This window comes from Etheostoma spectabile, chromosome 23 (assembly GCF_008692095.1).
Source record: "Etheostoma spectabile isolate EspeVRDwgs_2016 chromosome 23, UIUC_Espe_1.0, whole genome shotgun sequence".
NCBI classification, from domain to species: Eukaryota; Metazoa; Chordata; class Actinopteri; order Perciformes; family Percidae; genus Etheostoma; species Etheostoma spectabile.
In genome coordinates this window covers 6,374,111-6,393,385 of record NC_045755.1, presented here as the reverse complement: position 1 = coordinate 6,393,385, position 19,275 = coordinate 6,374,111, and the positions used below count along the sequence as shown (strand labels likewise).

The following is a 19,275-nucleotide window of genomic DNA, read 5'->3' as shown; positions in this document are numbered from 1 at the left end:
ATATAACAAGAAACAATACTAAGAATTACATTAATTTCTCTGCAATAATTAACATAAATGTCACATATTGCTGAGTAACACCGACTGAGAATAAGCCAATCTATTACAGCACACATAGTCAAAGCGGAGCAAACAGTGTAATGCACCTTTAATAGCTAAGCATGTGGCTCCACAGGCTGGTCTGTTTACTGCCAATTGCACGTTGATAGCAAACACAACCTGAATATCAACACGTGGGTGCACAAGTAATATTAAACAATCTGCACATCTATCAGCTATGCAATAAGAAACACAGCAGCAGCAATATTATTATTATCAAGGCGATAAAATATATACACATATAAGGATATATAAGGTCATTTTAAATGAAAAGGGGATATGTACCGTCAGCATTTCTACTGTGGTTTACCGTTACACCGGTAATCATTGAATCCCTAAGTGACAAGCTGCTCCTCCCAAGTTTTGCTTCAGTGATCTTTCCCTCACTGCAACCGACTAAACTTTATTCAAATAATTGTGCGATAATGTATGTGTTTATTAAGGTTGCCCAAGCCGAATCCTCATTAGTCCTCAGCTTATATAAGAGCTTGTTAAAAGAGCAGGATCATACCCGCCCAATCTAAATGTGTAACAATTTGCTATAAATAGTCAATTCCTTGACATGGCTGAGCAGGTATAATATTTGTCTACTGCTACATCACTTATTGCAAAAAACCTCCGGTACAAACCTAGTACATGTCATCTTGATTGTTCATCTGGCTTTGTTTCCAACCAATTTGCTTTTAAGGCAAAAAGATGTGGTGGCAGTCTTTTCCCTCCACTGAGTCTCATTCCTGGTTTGCTGGCATATATTTCTGCTTCTACAATGATGTACCTGAAATTTGTCTATTGCTGGTGTCAGCGATGGCGACAGTGACTACCAGCCATTGATGTCAGATGTTGAGCTACCTGCTTCAAACCAGTTACTAATATCATGAGATCTGAAGGTAAATGTATCTGTTTTTTCTTTGATTTGTGGTTTTCTACAAGATGTTTTTATATGTCAACATAATGTCTTATTAGCTTTTCTAAGAACATGTTTCAGGATAATGAGCGAGACCGGGTGGGAAGCCACTGTTTGAACATACGGCTTGACTTTTCGCAACGCGCATTACACATAATACGACAGTGGACAGGACAGCTAGCAGGAAGAGTTGAGTCAATTAGGCTTGAATACAAACCTTCAGCCTACATTTGAATAAAAGAAGGGAGAAAGCATGTTAGGCGAGTCTTGACCAACGTCACGGGTAACCCTTCCTCAGCATCACATCATTAGCTAGCAGTGTTGCGCCTCTGGTTCTGAGCCACGTTCGGATATGCTGCCTAACCCTGGTGGCATGGACCGACTAATTGCTCTCGAAATTGTCCAAAGAAGACGAAGAGTGTGTGTGTGTGGTGTGCGTGTATGTGTGTGTGCGCGTGGCCAATAAAGAGTTCAGAGCATAGGGAGAGGTCAAAGCAGAGACAGATGTGACAACAGACTTTCTGACAATAACCCCCATCACAACCCTCTGATGTTGACGCTGCCTTCCCTGCGTGATTCAGGTCACTTCACACTGTCGGAGTGTGTTCATGTACCTGAAGGTGTGAGTCTGCCTGTGTGCAGTGTCTCTCAGAGGTTATGGAGAGGTCAGGGCACATGGAAAGGGAGAGACAATGAAACCGCAGCGTATGTGAATCAGTTTACATGTGTACATGTGGGGGTGGGATGGCACGCCTCCACACAGGCCTGTGAACATGTGAGGGAGTGGATGTTTGTGTAGGCAAGAAAGGTCAGCGACATCTGTGACATTATCACTGGAGTGCATTGGCTCCATGCACCTAAAACATGTCTCCTTATGTCTAGGAGACAAGGTCCCACATCCACATTTACGTTCACGGGAGGCCTATTTATCCCACAGGGTTATGACGTCACAGTTGGCACATCAGGCCTTTATTTTTTATAGACTTATGACTACATTGTAAGCCGCACACAGGGTTTGATCCAGACTGTTCCTTTGGGACAATCTGCTTCCCTCCCCCCTCTCTTTAAAAACATAAAATGTCCCGTCACTGCATCCTCCCTCGCAAAGTCAAGGCCAGCTGTGGTTATTGGCTGGTAAACATGCACATGAAGTAGCTGTTGTATTGGTGTCTGTACACAAATGGCTTGTTAGAGAGGAAAGAAACCCTGTACTGTTCAGATATTTTTAGTTTTTTTTATTTAGGGTGGATTGCATGTTTTTAGTGTTTAAAAAGACCAACCAATAAACAGCAGCATGCACACATTGTAACCCCGCCCAGTATGTTGTAGCAAGCAGTAAAGTACTCGCTAGTCTCGCATTGCCAGACCTATCTCCACAGCAATACAGGGGTCTATCACAATCCGCCATGTTCAGCTTGTAACGTTGCTCAGACGTTCTGGTTGCTGCTCATTTCTGTGTCCGGAGTTTATCTTAAACGCAAAGAAAGCGGAAAGGCGGCGGAGGAACTAAGCGGTAAATGTCCTCAGCGATCCAGACTAAGCACTGACTAGTTTACGCCAGCTGATAAAAAAATAAGAGCCGATTTATATGTATGCTCTAGTGGCTGTAATTCTGCACCAAGGCTGAATTTTGGGAAAGAGACTTCAGATATGGTATTAGGGGACCACTAAGGCCTATGTAAAAGCATCCAAAGCACACCATGTCATGGGACCTGTAAGCTCTGCTCTCAAAAATCACATGCAAAGATACGTTCTGCTGCGTTGATATTCATTGAAGAACAATGACAGAATCTGTTACACAGAGCATATTATCTTCACCATGCGTTGGCACAGCTCGTGCATTCACCCAGTTATCACAGTCATTATAATTGTTCAGTTGTATCTTGTTTCTTATCTCGCCGTTAGAAGAATATACATGTAAAAGGCTGTTTACATCAGTTATCTTTACATGGTATTTTAAACAGACAATTTCAAATACAATTGAAGCCTCGGCACATTTGTTTCTACCGTGATAAAATTACACAGTCTAAAGATGCAAAGAAACCCAGCAGCAATCACAAGCATGAAGGAACATGTGCAATGTGCTGTGAAATATTGGCTGAGACTGTGGTGGATTTTCCAGCATTTTATGAACAAGGCTGTACTATTGATGTAGAAGCCCAATTAAAATCATAGCTGCAGACTTGCCGCCTTTTTGTTTTGTTTTATAATGCATAAGCATGCAGTGTTTACTTACTTAATTCTGCAATGCTGCTAATTGTCATAGTATGCTGTTTTTGCCTATATTTCTAGAAAATGAATCAATGTCCTTTTGTCGTCACTACATTGTAGCCGACTATTACAATGATGTAATAGGTATGCCAACAGACAACAGTCAAACCAAATTTCAATTCAACTCCAGAACAAGCTAAATGTGTTTCTCTTCCAAAATATTGTAATGTGATTCACTTCATTATAAATATATTTTTTTTTTTGTTTGCTTTCCAAGATCTTGGAGCTCTCTCATCAACCATCTTTTTTGCAGCTATGAGTAAGTCCCCTCTGTCTTTTGTAGGGTTTGGTATTTTTTTCCCACTCATTTAGACTGGATATCCGTTGCCTCAGGCGTTCTGTATGTTGCATTTTAAACTCCGGTGGATTAATGAGGACTATGGTTAACTGCTCCTCAGATCTCTTTAGGGTGAATCCAGACAGCTAGCTAGACTATCTGTCCAATCTGAGTTTTCTGTTGCACGACAAAAACAACCTTTGAACGTACGTACACGTTCCACCAAAACAAGTTCCTTCTTGAGGCTATTTTGCAGAGTTCCGTACAGCGGTTGCCAATAGCGATTGAAATGCTAACAAATCAGAGCACGTTTTTCTCCCGTCTCGGAATGCTGTGTGGACTCGCCAGACTGTCCTTCGCAACGCTGTGGAGGAAGTTCTGAAAAAGCAACAAATACTTTATTTTTATTTTTTTTAACTAGCATCACTTGTAGTAATGCTTCTGTTGCGTCCATTTCAGAGCACCAGAGGGCTGTGCGGCTATTTAAGTGGCACAGAAATCTGCGTTACCATTTAATTTTTCATTTGATTACCGGATGCTGGGAACCAGTGCCATATTGGCAGTCACTTTGGATCTCCCACATCTCAAGCTTATCAAATCTTGTGGTTGTTAAATTTTGCTTTCATACAAGAATTTGATTGGAAGCCTATGCACGCACGCACGCACACACATACTCACTCTCGCACAAAATGTTGTTCCGTTTAAAGTAACAATAATCCCACAAAGTCTCACATCAGCCTGATTAACTAGGACAAATAGCAATTTTAAACAGTTCCCGTGTGAACAAACATTGGACAGAATAGATTGTTTCAAACAGAAAAGGCACATGCATAATTAATTACTGTAAATAAAGGCTGTGACTCAATTATATTTGCTAAAAAATAGATCAAACAGATAATACATTTTGTCAACATGTCACACATTTTGGCTTAAAAGAAAAATTGGAAAATAGATAGAGACAGGTACTAACTCCAAAACAAAGCATCCTATCAAATAAATGACTTATTTATGTGCTTGTGTGTGTGAGCTGTACTCTTGAGGGAGACAGATGGGACAGACCTCCACCACCCCACACTACTTTCTCTCTGCATGACTTCTCACCACAGTCCGTGGGTTGTTTTAGTGCCAGAGCCTCCCCCCCCTCTCACACACACACACACACACGCACGCACACACACACGGGAGCTCATGTGACAACAACTACTGTTTCATTAATCATCGGTATGTGTAAATTAGGCATGAAAAAAAGAGTATTTGGAGCATAAAGCCACGGACATACTGTCCTTTGCTGTGTTATGTGGTAATAAATTGAATGATGGAGCGAAGTTAACGAGCTGCTGTCCTGGTACGTTTTTGAGCAACCTCACTCAAGTTTAAATGACACCAAGGCACTCATTTAGATTTTTTTATTTGTTTTGACAGTTTCAGTTCCTTTCAGGTAATGCTACATGTATGTACATATATATGCATGTATGTATGTGTCTATATATATATATATATATATATATATATATACAGTATATATGTATATACAGTATATACATGTATTTATATACTGTACTGTATGTATATGTGTATATGTGTGTGTGTGTATGTATATGTGTGACTGTGTGTGTGTGTGCATGTGTGTGTGTATATATATATGTGTGTGTGTGTGTGTGTGTGTGTGTGAGTGTGTTTGTGGGTATATATATATATACATATATACAAGACTTCGACTCGGCCAGAGAAACTGCAGATTTTTTGTAATGCTGCTTTCACATTTAATGCCCACATGTATTTGTGTGTTAGCAGTATTAAAAGACGTTTCGCATGCTATGTCTTTCCCCCAAAGATTAACAATTTACCAAGCGGCTTATTAGAGCAATTCATCAAATCAGGGGCCAGTGCTGATTAAATCAACTTGGTAATAAATGAAATGATCTAAAGCCTTCTGACGCCCAGAGCCCTCGCAGCCCACCTGCCCGATTAGGAGGCAATTTATCCCGTAGCTTTCCAGTCTCCTACTTTAATTGTGGGAGAAATGTGAATGTCATTCTGTTTGCCTGATGGCAGAGACTGCAGGTTCTTGATGAAGGATCTCTGTGCAATACTTTGGCCTCATGATGACAGAAAACCCTCCTGTAACCCAGTGCCAATGCCAGACCCAGATTAGGGACCTTTACTGTACTAAATTTATATTTATAGTCTCTAAATAATTAATTTTCCCTCCTTTGACTGATTCATATTGCAAGATCATGAAACAGACTCCAGAATCCCTCCACAAATGTGATAGGTGCATGTGCTAGGACCCAACGGTTACTACCATGCAGCAAAATGTATGACCTTTCTTCTCAGGATGATGGGAAACGCTGAGTACTCTTTTTTTTTTTCTTAGTGTGCTTTGGTACACCAAAATGCTGCTAAATATAGTGAATTGCAGCTGAACAAAAGCCATGGGCAGAAAGGTTTGATAATCAATGACTGTTTTATAGCAAATACCTATAAATACATTGCTTACCTATTTTAAATCTGTCATATTATATGCCCTTTCCCTACTTAGTGAAGACCACCTTGGAATTAATGAATCAATCAACCAACCAACTAACCAACCCATACTAACACAAAACCAATTATTCCAACACAACAACAACTGAAAACCAACCACAAAAATACTCGCGCTAAACCCAAACAAAAACGGCCAAACCAGCACTAAAGAGCAACTTGTAACTAACAAACAACCAAAATAAACTTTAAAAGAATGTATTCTTAATGTAGTACTTATATTGAGCTTAGTCTACAAAGTGGTTTGAAAAATAAAGTCAGGTTAAGTCAACTCCTAATAATAGTCTAATGTTCTGCCACTCTACCATTGATTATATGCAAAAGGCACGTACACAAACCTACACATTATAGCTTAACAGTATAGTTTATGAGTTTACTTTGTGTCTTTGATAAAGGTCGCTCAATCAGTGCTTTGTATATTTGTCAAAGGTCACACACCTTGAAACGTGCCATATAGCAGCACCTTGTTTTTGATTCATTTCAAATTGTTTACCATATAATCAACCTCTAAACTGACTAAATAAGTAGCTACCTTCAGTGTGAATGTAGATAAGATGGCCCATAGGGGAATGCTTATACTAATGCTCATGCATGTCGGTTTCTTTGTTTGTACTTGTGTGCACAATCATGTATTTGTGCATGCGAGTGTTGTGTGTGTTTAATACTGACTGTGAGCGTGCTTGCTCATTCCCACTTTGGTGTGATTGTGTATCTGTATGCAGGGAGGTAAAAGTGGAGAATGTTGGCGAAAGCAACTCTCAGCAAGCATCAGATGGCTCGTGATGAATAGTCAATTAACTATAAACTTGTTCCAGCAATGACCAGTGAACAAGGGAGAAGAGGATGGCTGTTGGAAAAAAGGCATCCATTATCTAGCAGCTAATTATCTAGCCACTGCCATTTCCATCCTCGAGATAGCTATGTGATTAAAGGGTTTGGTCAATCAAACAGATAACAGGGATTAGAACTGGGAGGATGGGAGAGGAAGAGACGCAGAGAAAGCAACAAAATGAGCCCGAGAGGTGGCTGCTTTAGGCTCAGTTGGATCTTGTGTACCTTTTTAACAACAAATCCAAAAAATGTACCATTGCAATTTCTGCTTTAAGTTAGTTATTTCCTGGAAGAGTGCCCGTTTATTGATTTCATCATCCTTTACCAGCAGGCATCTATGTCTTATATACAAAGTGCAAAACACTAAATCACCTGCTCAGTTATCAGAATGTAGCCACCTCATATTACCTTAGTTCCAGTGCTTATTACAAAAAATAAAGATCACTGGATCAAAGCACCTTGGATTTACAGGCATTTGTAGAAATTGTAAAATACTGCCAAGCAAAAATAAATGAAGAATTGTGCCTGTATAAAATATAGCCTACAGTCAGGATGGTTTCCTAATTCATATCAGAACGTATCCCAAGCACTTTTCAATACTCAAATCGGCAAACACATTTCAGTCAGAACTTAAAATGTGTTAAGATGTGACACCCTGCCCTATTTGCTTCTGGTTCTACCATAGCTCTATAGTCAGCTGTCCATTCAAATGTCAAACACATTTTTACTGGATTTCTAGAAAAATCTGCAAATATAAATTAATCCACACTACTTTTATGCGAATGTAAGAGGTTGGGTGCTTCCACATAAACAGTTGGTGGCTGTACTTCTCCAGTTGGGACCATTAAAATATTGCAGGACATAATAAGATGACACAATTAAAAGAGCACCAGTCAATCCTCAAACGATGGAAACCAATTTAGAAAAACATAATGGAAATATGGCAGTTTTGTTTCATGTATTTGAGGAATGTTACAGTTCCCTATTAGCTCCACACAGATCAGATGTTTTCATGTTCCGCTATTTTATTTTAGTCTGTTCAGTGGAGCAGAAGCTATAGTGATTTTTCCAGACGTTTTCAGTCAGGTCTTGTCATGCAAATTGAAACTGCGAATAAAAGCAGGTGAATGGAAACACGTTATGACTTCAGAAAGATAGAGAAAGAGTGAACATGCGAGGACAGAGACCATATATCTAAACAGGGAGAGAATGAGACACTTGGCAGCTCAGGGAGGCTGATTTAATCTCCGCTCAGTGGGGCTGCGTGATTGGTTAATCCCTGGAGGGCTTCATCCAATGGGGACATGAAAGGTCAGGTTGGAACTTAAATTGTGTGACAACCAACCAAGACATCAACTTTACACCACAAACACAGTCCCTCCACTCATGTATTAAGACACACACACAGACATGCACAATGTACATGTAGGCAACCACCCAGACAGAGTGACCAATATCACACTTTATACACACACAAACAATAAAATGGTCTTTGCTGGAGGGACTAAGATGGTGTGCCAGCGGGAGAATTGCATTGAGAGGAATGTGAATAATTTGCAGGGGGGCACTCCCACCCTATACATACAAATAGTCATTTCCCCATAGGACATTAATATAGACATTGAACTTCGCTGTGGGCCTGGAGGGGACAATTATGTTGATCTCATTTACAAATATATCATGGCCAGAAAAATAAAATGCGGTGACACCTGTTGAAATCAGTTACACTGGGCAAAGTCACACATTGATCATTCCAAATAGCATTGATGAATTGGATTGCAAATCTTTGAATATTTACAGATTTTTTAAATATTGAGTTTAATATTAATTTCATGCGGCGCAAAGCAAGTAAATTGTACAACTATTCTGTGTCGTTGACAATAGAAGAAAAAGAGTCTACTGTCGGTAAGTGCACTTATCCTTTAAATTAGCATATACGGCTTTTAATGAGACAGTTTGTATTTAAATCTGATATTTTTGTGTTTTGATTTATGCTGTTTGTAGGCGGATAATTGTCAGTGGGTGACACCAAGGTTGTATATAGGTGAAAAGGGTGAATTCAAAGCGTATAGATTAACATAGATTAGAGCATTAGAGTAGAGGAGAGGAGTTATCTCCTTTGGCTGGCCTTCCTCTTGATTATGACTGATTAGATTGATGTATTTATGGAGAAACGTCCAACACAGAAATTCATTTATAAAAGAAGTACCCTGACTTCTCTGCACATTGTATCTTTCTGTCTTATGTTGTAGCCCAGAATCGCTTAGAATTAAGTCTTTAGTGGAGGATTGATCACCTTACCATACCCTAACCCTAACCAAATGGTTTAGTTGCCTATACCATACCTTCATCACACATCTACATAGCAACTAAGGAGCAACATTAGCATGAATTAGCATTCATTTGGAGTTGTAGTTCTGTCCATCTGATGAAGGTAAAATGTAATGTAAGTATGAGAGGGCAAGGCTAGTATACAAGACATTGTATCTGTTATGCACAGAGGATGGAAAAAACTAGGGCTGAAACGATTCCTCGAGTAACTCGAATAATGTGATTACTAACAATCCTTGATGCAAAATTATTTTCCTCGGAGCTTCGTTTAATCAATGTTACCAACAGTGTATCGCTCACGGTGTTTCCACACGGAGCATTATCACTGTCGACACCAGGCTGACGCTGGTTGCGACACATGTCATGAAGACCGATTACAAAATTAAGAAAGCGCCTAAGGGGTTAAGAAAAGAGACAGGCTGGAGAAAACAACAGAAAGTGTCCAACGTTTGGAATCAGTTCAAACATAATTAAAACGAAAACTCTCTACAGTGTGTCTACTGCAAAATCAAGCTATCTTACCAACAACAGAAAACATTAAGTCTGACATGAATTATATGGAGGATGAAACTACACCAAACACAACAACTACCAAAATAAAAGACAAGAAAACGTAGTTGTGAGGTGACCACAGTTGGATCAGTTGGAAGAACCGACTTGTTGACTACCACTTCGGAAAAACAGCTGATTGTTGCGCACCACACTCTCTTCACGGAGAAACAGCTGATCAACGCTCTACTAGCATAAGTGTAACAGAGCTGTGTGACATTGTAATCAAATATATAAATGAAAAAGGTTGAGTATAACTAATATTAATATATTTGTCTATATGCATATCAGTCTCAGGTTGAAACTTGTAGTTCTAATAGTTAAGTTGCACAACTTAAGGTAATATTTATGTATGTTTAATGTTTGCTTTAGTTTGAGGTTGCAGAAAACAATGTAATATGACACTTAAATGCAGTTAATGGTTAGTTTTTTGAGAGATCATATTGTAGGCAATAGGCAAAAAAATTAAACCAAACTATGGTATGTTATTTCTCTTCAATAACACTAAAGTATTCCTTATCTTATTACTCGATATATCGATGGAATCATCAGTAGAATACTCGATTACTAAAACAATCGACAGTTGCAGCCCTAGAAACAACACCTGTTCAAAATAAGGCAATGCAGCAAATTCTGCCTTTGCAATGCATATGTGGTGTTATGTTTTGGTGATTGTATGTAGGGGTATTATATTGCATGCATGTTAGTTTTTGTCTACTCCCTGTATTATGTGAGGTTACAGTTTGCGTGCATATGTGTGTGCTTGCGTCAAGCCTTGATAAAGTAATGCGCAGTGATCAGCGTGAGCTGGTCACTGGGATGTGAAGGACAACAGTTGACCACCCAGCTGCTGCTGCTTCTGTTTTTCATTACAGCGGAAAAAAGAACAAGAGAGCAACAACAAGCAGCAGAACATTTTTCTATGATTGCTCAGGCACACCATTTAAAACCATCAACAACAAATCCATGATAGATCTTTTTGAAAAATAAAAAAAATATTCCAGTGTTTATTGATTTAATGGTCACTCCCTGTGCCACAGCTGCAGTCATTCCGTGCAGCACACAGCTCAGTTCTAACATTACTTTTTACAGTTACAATTCCCAATTAAAAGCAAATATCAGTAGAACATTAAAGACTGTGTCTTTGGACTTTATGTATGCCCTGCTTTCATGCGAGTTCATTTGTATTGAATTGGTCAATGTGTTTCTGCGTCAAGTGAAATTACTGCAGTTCTATTTCGTATAGGCTTCGCCCTCTAAGGGCTAACGCTTTGGGTATTAATCCCCTTCGCGCATGCGCAGTCGTGAAGTTCTTTCCCGCCTAGCGTCCAGCTCGGGCCTCAACTACGTCCGCTTTACTGCATATATACAGAGCGACCGTTGTTCGACTCCCACTTTTCTTCAACTTCGCAGTATGAAGTCAAGCTCAAGACCCTCCGCCGGTGCCCGTGTCTGCCCCTCCTGCCGGACGGCTACATCCTCCGCCGGACCTCCACCCCCGTTGCGAGGCCTCTGCTGGGTGCCGTTCACGCCGGCCAGGCTCTCACCGCACGCCTCCTGCCAGTTTTGCGCCGCCCTGTCGTCTAAAGAGCTACTCGACGGGCGGAGCTTTTCTGGTTTGCCAGGTGGCGGGGACGGAGAGGCAGCTGGGCAGACAGACAGGAATCGGCGGCACCTTGGAGCCGCTGACGGACGGCGTTTTCGACGAGCATGAGTCCGCTGACTCCGCTCTCTCTGACAGCGCCTCCATCACCGGTTTCCCCTCCTCCTCGGGAGGGTCCCTCCTCCCCTTTGGGGGGATTGGGCCTCGAGACGGCGATTGATGCTTTCCCGCTGGAGCCCTCTCGTCTCCCGAACGGCCTGGGGCACCCCCCCGAGCGGCCTTCCCCTTTGCCCCACCCGGCTCCAGCCTCCACCGCTAAGGCTCTCTTCGCCGACCTGCCGGAGATCATAAGGAGGGCGGCGGAGCTTAGAGGCATAGCGCTCCCGGCGGAGCTGCAGCCCCCGCTCGCGGCCTTTTGACGGTGATGTTTATGCCCAGGAGCGCCCTCTTCACGGGCCCCACTCTGGCCGCGCTTCGCGGCAGCTTCGGCCATTGTGGAGGAGGCTTTCTCCCAGCCGGGGAAACTGAAGGCTCCCGTTCTCGCTATGCGTTTAGGCGTTCAGGGCGATACGGACGCAGGTTTTCTTCAGTTCCTCCCCTGGAGGGGACTGGCGTCCATTTTGCTTCCGAAAGCTACTTTCTTCGGCCACCGGAAGCCCACGCCTCCCTCTCCCCAGGATCAAGTGTGCGCTCAAGTCACGACCGGGCCCACCCAATGTGCCGCCCAGGGCTGGCGGCACAAAACAACATCGCCCTTACTGGCCTCCGCCGCCTCCGCGATGGCCACTACTCCGGCGCCCTCCCCTCGGAGCTTGCCACGGAGATTGGTAAGGCTATGACCGCCACCATCTTACCTGACCACGGCGTCACCGGTGGCGCTGTCCAGGGGATGGCTTGGAGACTGTGGGCCCAGCGAAACATCTGGCTCCACATGTCTCAGCTGCCAGCGGACATTAGACGCGAGCTTTGTACGGTCCCATAGCCCCCGATGGACTATTTGGGCCGCGCCTACAGACTGCCAGTCTCATCTCCATCAAGGCGGAGGACGCCGAGGCTCGCCGGAGGCTCGGTCTGGAAGGCTCCTCCTCAACAGCACCACCGCGCCATGACAACCGTCACAAGCGGAGAGCCCCGCAGCACGGCTCCTGCGGCTCTGCGTCTTCCCAAGCTTCGGCGTCGGGGCCCCCACCGGTCCCCCTCCGCGCGACAGACGATGCCACACGGCCGTCAACCTGCACGCAGCCGAACAGTCCCTGTTTGCTCTAAAAGGCACTGTTATGACAGTTGTTCCCCACACAAGCACACACCAGGCCGGCGCCGCGAGCGGGGCGCCACTGCGTCCCCGCTGCGCAGGCGACGGAAATGAGCGCCTCCCAGGGGGACGCGACGCTTGTCCACCCACCTCCCAGGCGAGCCGGCGGGCGCGGGGTCGGGTTAACCCAGTGACCGCTCCCCGCCCACACCGGCGGCGACCGGCCACTGCCCTTTCGAAAAAGCCCTACCATGGGCTGGGCGACGCGATCACTCGTCTCGCCCACGCGGGGGATGGGCTCGCGCCCTGTTGCCATGTCGGGAACAACACTCGACATGTGCTCGCCCATGTCAGAGTGCAGCGCGGCATGGATTGGTTGACACACATGGACTCGTGGATGTCAAAGCTGATAACACGGGGTTACACACTCCAGTTCGCCTCCCCCCCGCCCCCCTTCGCGGTGTGTGTTGGAGACGACGGTTTCATCCCTGGCAGAGTCAGACGCAATGACGTCAGAGTTAGAAGGGTTGCTGGCGAGCGGAGCTATTTCCCGCGTCCCTCCAGGGGAGGAAAACGAGGGTTTTTACTCTCGCTATTCTCACCCGAAGAAGTCAGGAGGACTGCGTCCCATCCTCGACCGTCGAAATTCAACCGGTATGTATGGAGCCCCCTTCCACATGCTCACATCAGGACGTGTTGGAATGTGTGCGCCCCAACGAATGGTTTACATCCGTGGATCTGAAAGACGCTATTTCACATCCAATCATTCAGGCACAGGAAATTCCTGCGCTTCTCCTCCAAGGGGCCCTTTCCAGTTCAACCGGCTGCCGTCGGATACTCACTAGCCCCCCGCACCTTTTCCAAGTGCATGAAACGGCCGTCCAGCCTTACGGGAGAGGGGTCAGAGTCCTCTTTTACTTGGACGATCTGCCATCTAGCCCCCTCTCGGGAGCGGGCGGCGCTGCACAATATGGAGGTTCTGCAGCACCTACAAACGCTGGGTTTTGCCATAAATTGGAAGAAGAGCGCCTCGTCCCCGCACAATCGATATGTTATTCTGGGCGTAGACATGAGCTCGATCAGCATGAGAGCCAGGCTGTCAGCACCGAGGCAGGAAGCCCTGACTTCTCTGTTGTCCTTCAGGCCGCGCGCGCGACAGTGCAGCGCTCGTAGTTATCGGCTCTTGGGCATGATGTCCGCGGCACACACGGTGGTCCCCCTGGGTCTCCCTCCACATGAGGAAAGTCCAGAGGTGTTTCACCCCAGCGGCTCGATCCATTCGCACAAATGGCGAATGCTGTATCCCTCATTCCCTCCAATCAGACTGGCATACGGGGGAGTTCAAACCCTGTCTTCCGGGGTTCCCCTGGGCAGAGTGACGTCATATTGACGGTGTACACAGACGGTCCCTCTGCTGGTGGGGGTGGAATGTGCAGTCACAGGTGGTGGGAGGGGCCTGGCCTCCTCCCCTCTCCTCACATAAACTGCGCTGAGATGTCCACGGTGTTGAAGGTGTTGAAACACTTTACACCGTGGTGACGGGGAGGCATGTGTAGTACGGACGGACAACATCACGGCGGCGGCATTCATAAACCGCCAGGGCGGCATACGCTCAGCCCGGCTGTTAGAATAAGCCAGACGCCTCCTGCTGTGGGCGCACAGCCACCTGCTGCTCTCAAAGCAGTATATATCCCGGGATTTTGAACCGGGCAGCCGACTGATGTCGAGGGGGGGGCCCTCCCACAACGAGTGGAGATTGAATCCCACTATCTCTGTCAAAGTTATGGAGCAGGTTCGGGGAAGCGGAGGTGGATCTGTTCGCTTCACGAGAGAACACACAGTGCACACTGTGGTTCTCCTGACCGCGCGGGACAACCCTCCCCTCGGCGTAGACGCCTTCTCCCACAAACCCTGGCCCAAAACCTCCTATATGCTTTCCCGGTTCCCCGATCCTCGCCTGGAGCGTCCAGGAGGAGCGATTTATGTTCTGGTGGCACCGGAGAGCAGAGCGCGTCCTGGTTCCCAACCCTCGTTCAGCTGCTGGTGGTCCCCCCTGGCAGATTCCGGCGGAGAGACGCACTATCGCAGCTGAACGGTGCGATCTGTCATCCCAGTGATAAATCAGAGACTGTGGGGTGGTTGCTGAGCGGGAGCGCTTACAGAGATTAGGCTTGCCCCCCGCCGTGGTACGCACTATCCAGGGCTCCAGAGCCCCCTCTACCATAGCAGGCTACGCAGGGCGTGGTCTGCCTTCCAGCGCTGGTGCACAGAGAGGGACGCAGACCCCACATCGTGTCCCCTACCTCTCGTGCTGACTACCTACAAACTCTGGTGGATAATGATTTGGCTCCATACAGTCAAAGCATACGCAGCAGCCATCTCATCCTGTCACGAAGGTTTCGGTGATGAGGACGTTTTTGCGCACCTGGTGAAACGTTTCCTGAAGGGGTTAGGCGTCAAAAACCGGCTGTCGCCCCCTCGCCCCCAATGGGACCTAGCTCTGGTGCTGCGGGCTTGGGGAAGCCCCCCTTGACCCTTGACACAGTTCGCTCAGATGCGTGCGCCTAAGACCAGCACTTCTCTTTCCCTAACGTCGGCCAAAAGAGTGAGTGATTATGTGCACTGGCAGTTCCGTCCGCCTCTCCATTAGAGGGGACGGGAGCGCAGCACCTTACAGCCAAATCCCTCTTCACACCGAAGACTTTAACTAGTTCTTTCGGTCAAGGGTGTTTTCCCTCGAGGGTTTTTCCCCCACCTCACGCTAACGGTGCGGAGAGGCTTCCCACGGTTGTGTCCGGTGCGCGCTCGTTCACAATACATTTTACGCACGGCAAATATCAGGAAAACTAGCAGCTGTTTGTGCATTATAGAGAACACTCCAAGGATCAGCCCTCTCAAAACAGCGTCTGTCTCACTGGCTGTGCGAGGCTATTACCCAGGCTATAGCTCGAAGGGAAAGAGCCCCCCAAGACATTCGGGTCACTCTACGAGGGCTCTGTCGGCGTCTGCGGCTCTATTAAAGGCATGGCAGTAGCCGACATTTGCGCGCAGCCTCGGGCTTCCCGTGCCCCTCATCCGCTTTTACTGCGAGATATGTCTGAATCTTCCATGTCATGCTGGGGTTTGTCACAGTCGTGACGCGTAATGCCGCGCTGAATGTGCAAAAAAAAAAAAAAAAAAAAAAAAAAAGCGGATGTTGATTGTGCCAATCTCCTTCACACCAGTGCTGATACCCTGCTCTGCTGTCTCACCTCTCTGTACCTGGGGTATTTCTTGTGAGACACAGTTTTATCTCAACATTGTCATATCTGTTGCACGCACGGAGGTAATCATGTCTCTCCGTTGCATGCGCGACGGATCAATCACGCTTAACCCCCATTAATCATTGTACTACTGCATCATATTGCGGGCCACATGAACCTTTCCGGCCACGCCATTGAGGGCAGGTTTGTCAGAAGAATGACCTGCTAGCTCTGTACATTGTTGCTGGGGCAATGTGGTGTATGTTCGGCTTGGGACCTTGTGCCGCAGGGTGGCATTGACTACATCAGCTCGCCTAACCCAATAGCGTAGCCCTTAGAGGGCGAAGCTACGAAAGAAATAGAACGTTAGTTACTTGGTAACTCCAGATTCTATTAGTATAGGCGTAGCCCTCTAAGGTCCGGGCCACCCTGCTCCTAGAACATTAGTGAAGAAAAAGCTGATGTTTTGGGAGGTCGAACAAGGGTCCGCTCTGTATATGCAGTAAATGCGGACGTAGTTGAGGCCCGAGCTGGACGCTAGGGCGGGAGAAGAAAATCTTCACGACTTTCGCGCATGCGCGAAGGGATAAACCAATAGCAGGAGACCTAGAGGGCTACGCCTATACTAATAGAATCTGGAGTTACCAAAGTAACTAACGTTATTGTACTTGAAGATTAAGGGGATTCTTATTTTAGCTGCAAAATCTGGCAGACTGCCATGTGCTAAGGTAGATTCATTCAGCAACAGCCCTGTGATATGGGAAAGTTCCCCCTCTACAAATTTCTTTGAAATCAGAATGGTTTGACTTTGATTCAGTAATCGTAATATTAGCCTATTATCTCAGTAATTGTGTGCAGGCAGTGTAATACATTCATGCCATTCAACTTGAAAATTTAAACCAAATAAATGAAGAAAGAGGCAGCGATAGGAAAAATAGAAAATGTAAAGCAAATAGATGGCTATGAATTCACAGACTGTACAACCTGAATGGATGCACACTAATTGAGACAAATGAACAACAGCAGAGAGGTGTGTGAGAGAGACAGTGGATTTATCTAGTCCATCTTTTGCCCTTTTACTTCACTTTTTTTCCTCTTTTTATTTAAATACACATCCTGCTTTACTCATGCATAGCTTTTTTTGTCTTAATAACAATATAGAGTGCAGCACATCCCATCTCCCTATTCTCATACATTTAGAATCTATAAATCATGTACAGTATGGCAAACCTCATTGTTAAATAAGGTTATACAATAGAAATCATTGTGAAATTCTTGCTTCTGCCATTTATTCTGCATGTCACACTAATACTACGGGGAGTTCTTTCTCAAGTGTTATACAGTGCAAACAAAATGAGTTTATTCTTGCCCAAAACTCAGCATCTCTTAGCCAAGCAGTTACCAAGCCATTCCTTGTAATTTCTTACAGCTTGAGAGAGAAACTGCTTTTTATTTTTCTAAACACTGTCTTGTGGATGGAAGAAGTAGCCCAGCAAGTATGGTTGTGTTCCAAAAAAGAATTATTCGCTACAAGTAATGAATACATTCTTGAGATAGATAGCTAAAAATAATGGATAACTGGTTGAAATAGATAGCTGAAATAATGGATAAATGGTTGAAATAGTTGTCTAAAATTAATGGATAAATGGTTTAAATAATTAGCTAGAGTAATCAATACACATTACCAAAGTGTACTAAAAGTTTGGTAAGCATTCCTATGGAAGCCCAGTCTTAATGTTAAATGTTGTTTTTGACCCTATCACTTGGCCCTTCACTGACTGTGCTGTCATGAATCTATGGGGCCCCGTGACAGGCAACACCATTGTATAACCATGACATCACTTACCTTTGAGCTGCATTTAAGTCCCACTCTCACCCAAGCAATGAGCAGAATCTCAAGCCTTGAGCCAGCCTTGTACCTACATTGTATCTGCTAAATTGAGGCTGGCCCAACTGGCTCGAAAGGCAGTATGTTCTTAAAGCCATGGCCTGCTCAGTAGTCCAGCCTTGATCACTAACCACTAGTCTTACCAATAGCTCCCTCTGGTATTAGCAACCACTCCTGAATTATGTCCCTGTAATGCCAAATTAAAAAAACAAGATATCCAAATGAGTGGGTGTGTGAGCCGCCATGTAGGCCGGGCTATGCTTAGTCTTAATCCTCCACATCCATGCTGTACCTGCCCTCAACATCCGTGTTTAAGTGCTGCCTGAGCCTATAAAACTGCCTCCCTTGGGGTTTCACTTCCTGCTGAGACTGTTGGCGCTCTGCTCCGTACTGCTACATCCCTAGACTGACGTCATCTTCTCCAGCTAACGCACTTTTAAACTTCTCTGTTAAACTGGTTAAAAGGAGCTCCATAATCCCTTTTTCCATACAAGGCCACACTGAGGCAATGTAGGTTTCCTGGGAACTTTCTAATGTAAGAGCTAATCATTCCCTTTATCTGACCTTTTTTTTTAAATAGGTACATCATACTGTCAGTGCCTGGAAAACCTAACGTCTCTATAGTCTTATTGCCGTTCACTACCTACTGTCTCAACCCCTGGATCTGCTCCTTATCACTAAAAGCTGCATCATACCACCCACCTAAACATTTAACTTTCTTCTCTATAATCTATATAAAATGGCTTACTTGAAAGCAACACCCATTGCAATTGAAATACACTCTGACTTGTTACATGGTGCCGTGGTAGTAATGGTTGTCATGTCATCCATTTACGCCTTTAGAGTGTGACTACATCTGGTACTCTAAAGCTTTCCATCTTAGACTATGTAGAACACAACCAAATGTATTTGCAAAAACTAAGAATAACAAATGCAGGGCAACCTCTAGCTCACCCTGTAGAGCTTGCACCCCATGTAGGCCTTGGCAGTGGCCCAGCTTTGACTCCATTTGCGGCCCTTTGCACATTTGCAGCAGCGTGTCATCCCCCTCTCTTGCTCTTTCCAGTCTATCTGTACTGTCCAATTAAACTTCATAAAAAAGCCCAAAGATAATCTTAAAAAAAGAAAATGTGAGTCTCTTCTTTTGCTTTTTACTGACTGAATTTTTTGTCATATCATGCTTGTTTGCTCCAAGACAAAATAAACTGTTTCCTTCATGCTACCCTAAAACGCCTCCACAAAAAATACACCTCCACCTCTTCAAACTTCCAAACATCCATTGGGTGGACTATTGCTATGGTGTGTATATCTAAAGGTTGACCTTACGCCCTGTCTTGAGCTTTCTCCCTACTAAATAATTCATTGGCAAACATATAAAGATCTTCATAAAAACCTACCCTAGCTTGATCCATTTTCCGCATTTCTGCTTTCCTTAAAGTTGCCAACCTGGATTTGTGGTTTCTCACTATCTGCAGCCACTGTCT

The 19,275-nt window shown here is 44.9% G+C and overlaps 1 long non-coding RNA gene across 1 annotated transcript in view; it reads right to left on the bottom strand.

The window, feature by feature from the left end:
- Positions 1 to 9,769, bottom strand: part of LOC116673068 (uncharacterized) — a 26,106-nt gene extending 16,337 nt beyond the window's left edge. Inside the window, exon 1 of the long non-coding RNA XR_004327735.1 lies at positions 9,629 to 9,769. This is a non-coding gene — a long non-coding RNA (uncharacterized LOC116673068). The remainder of the gene's footprint in view (positions 1 to 9,628) is intronic.
- Between the last annotated feature and the right edge of the window lie 9,506 nt (positions 9,770 to 19,275).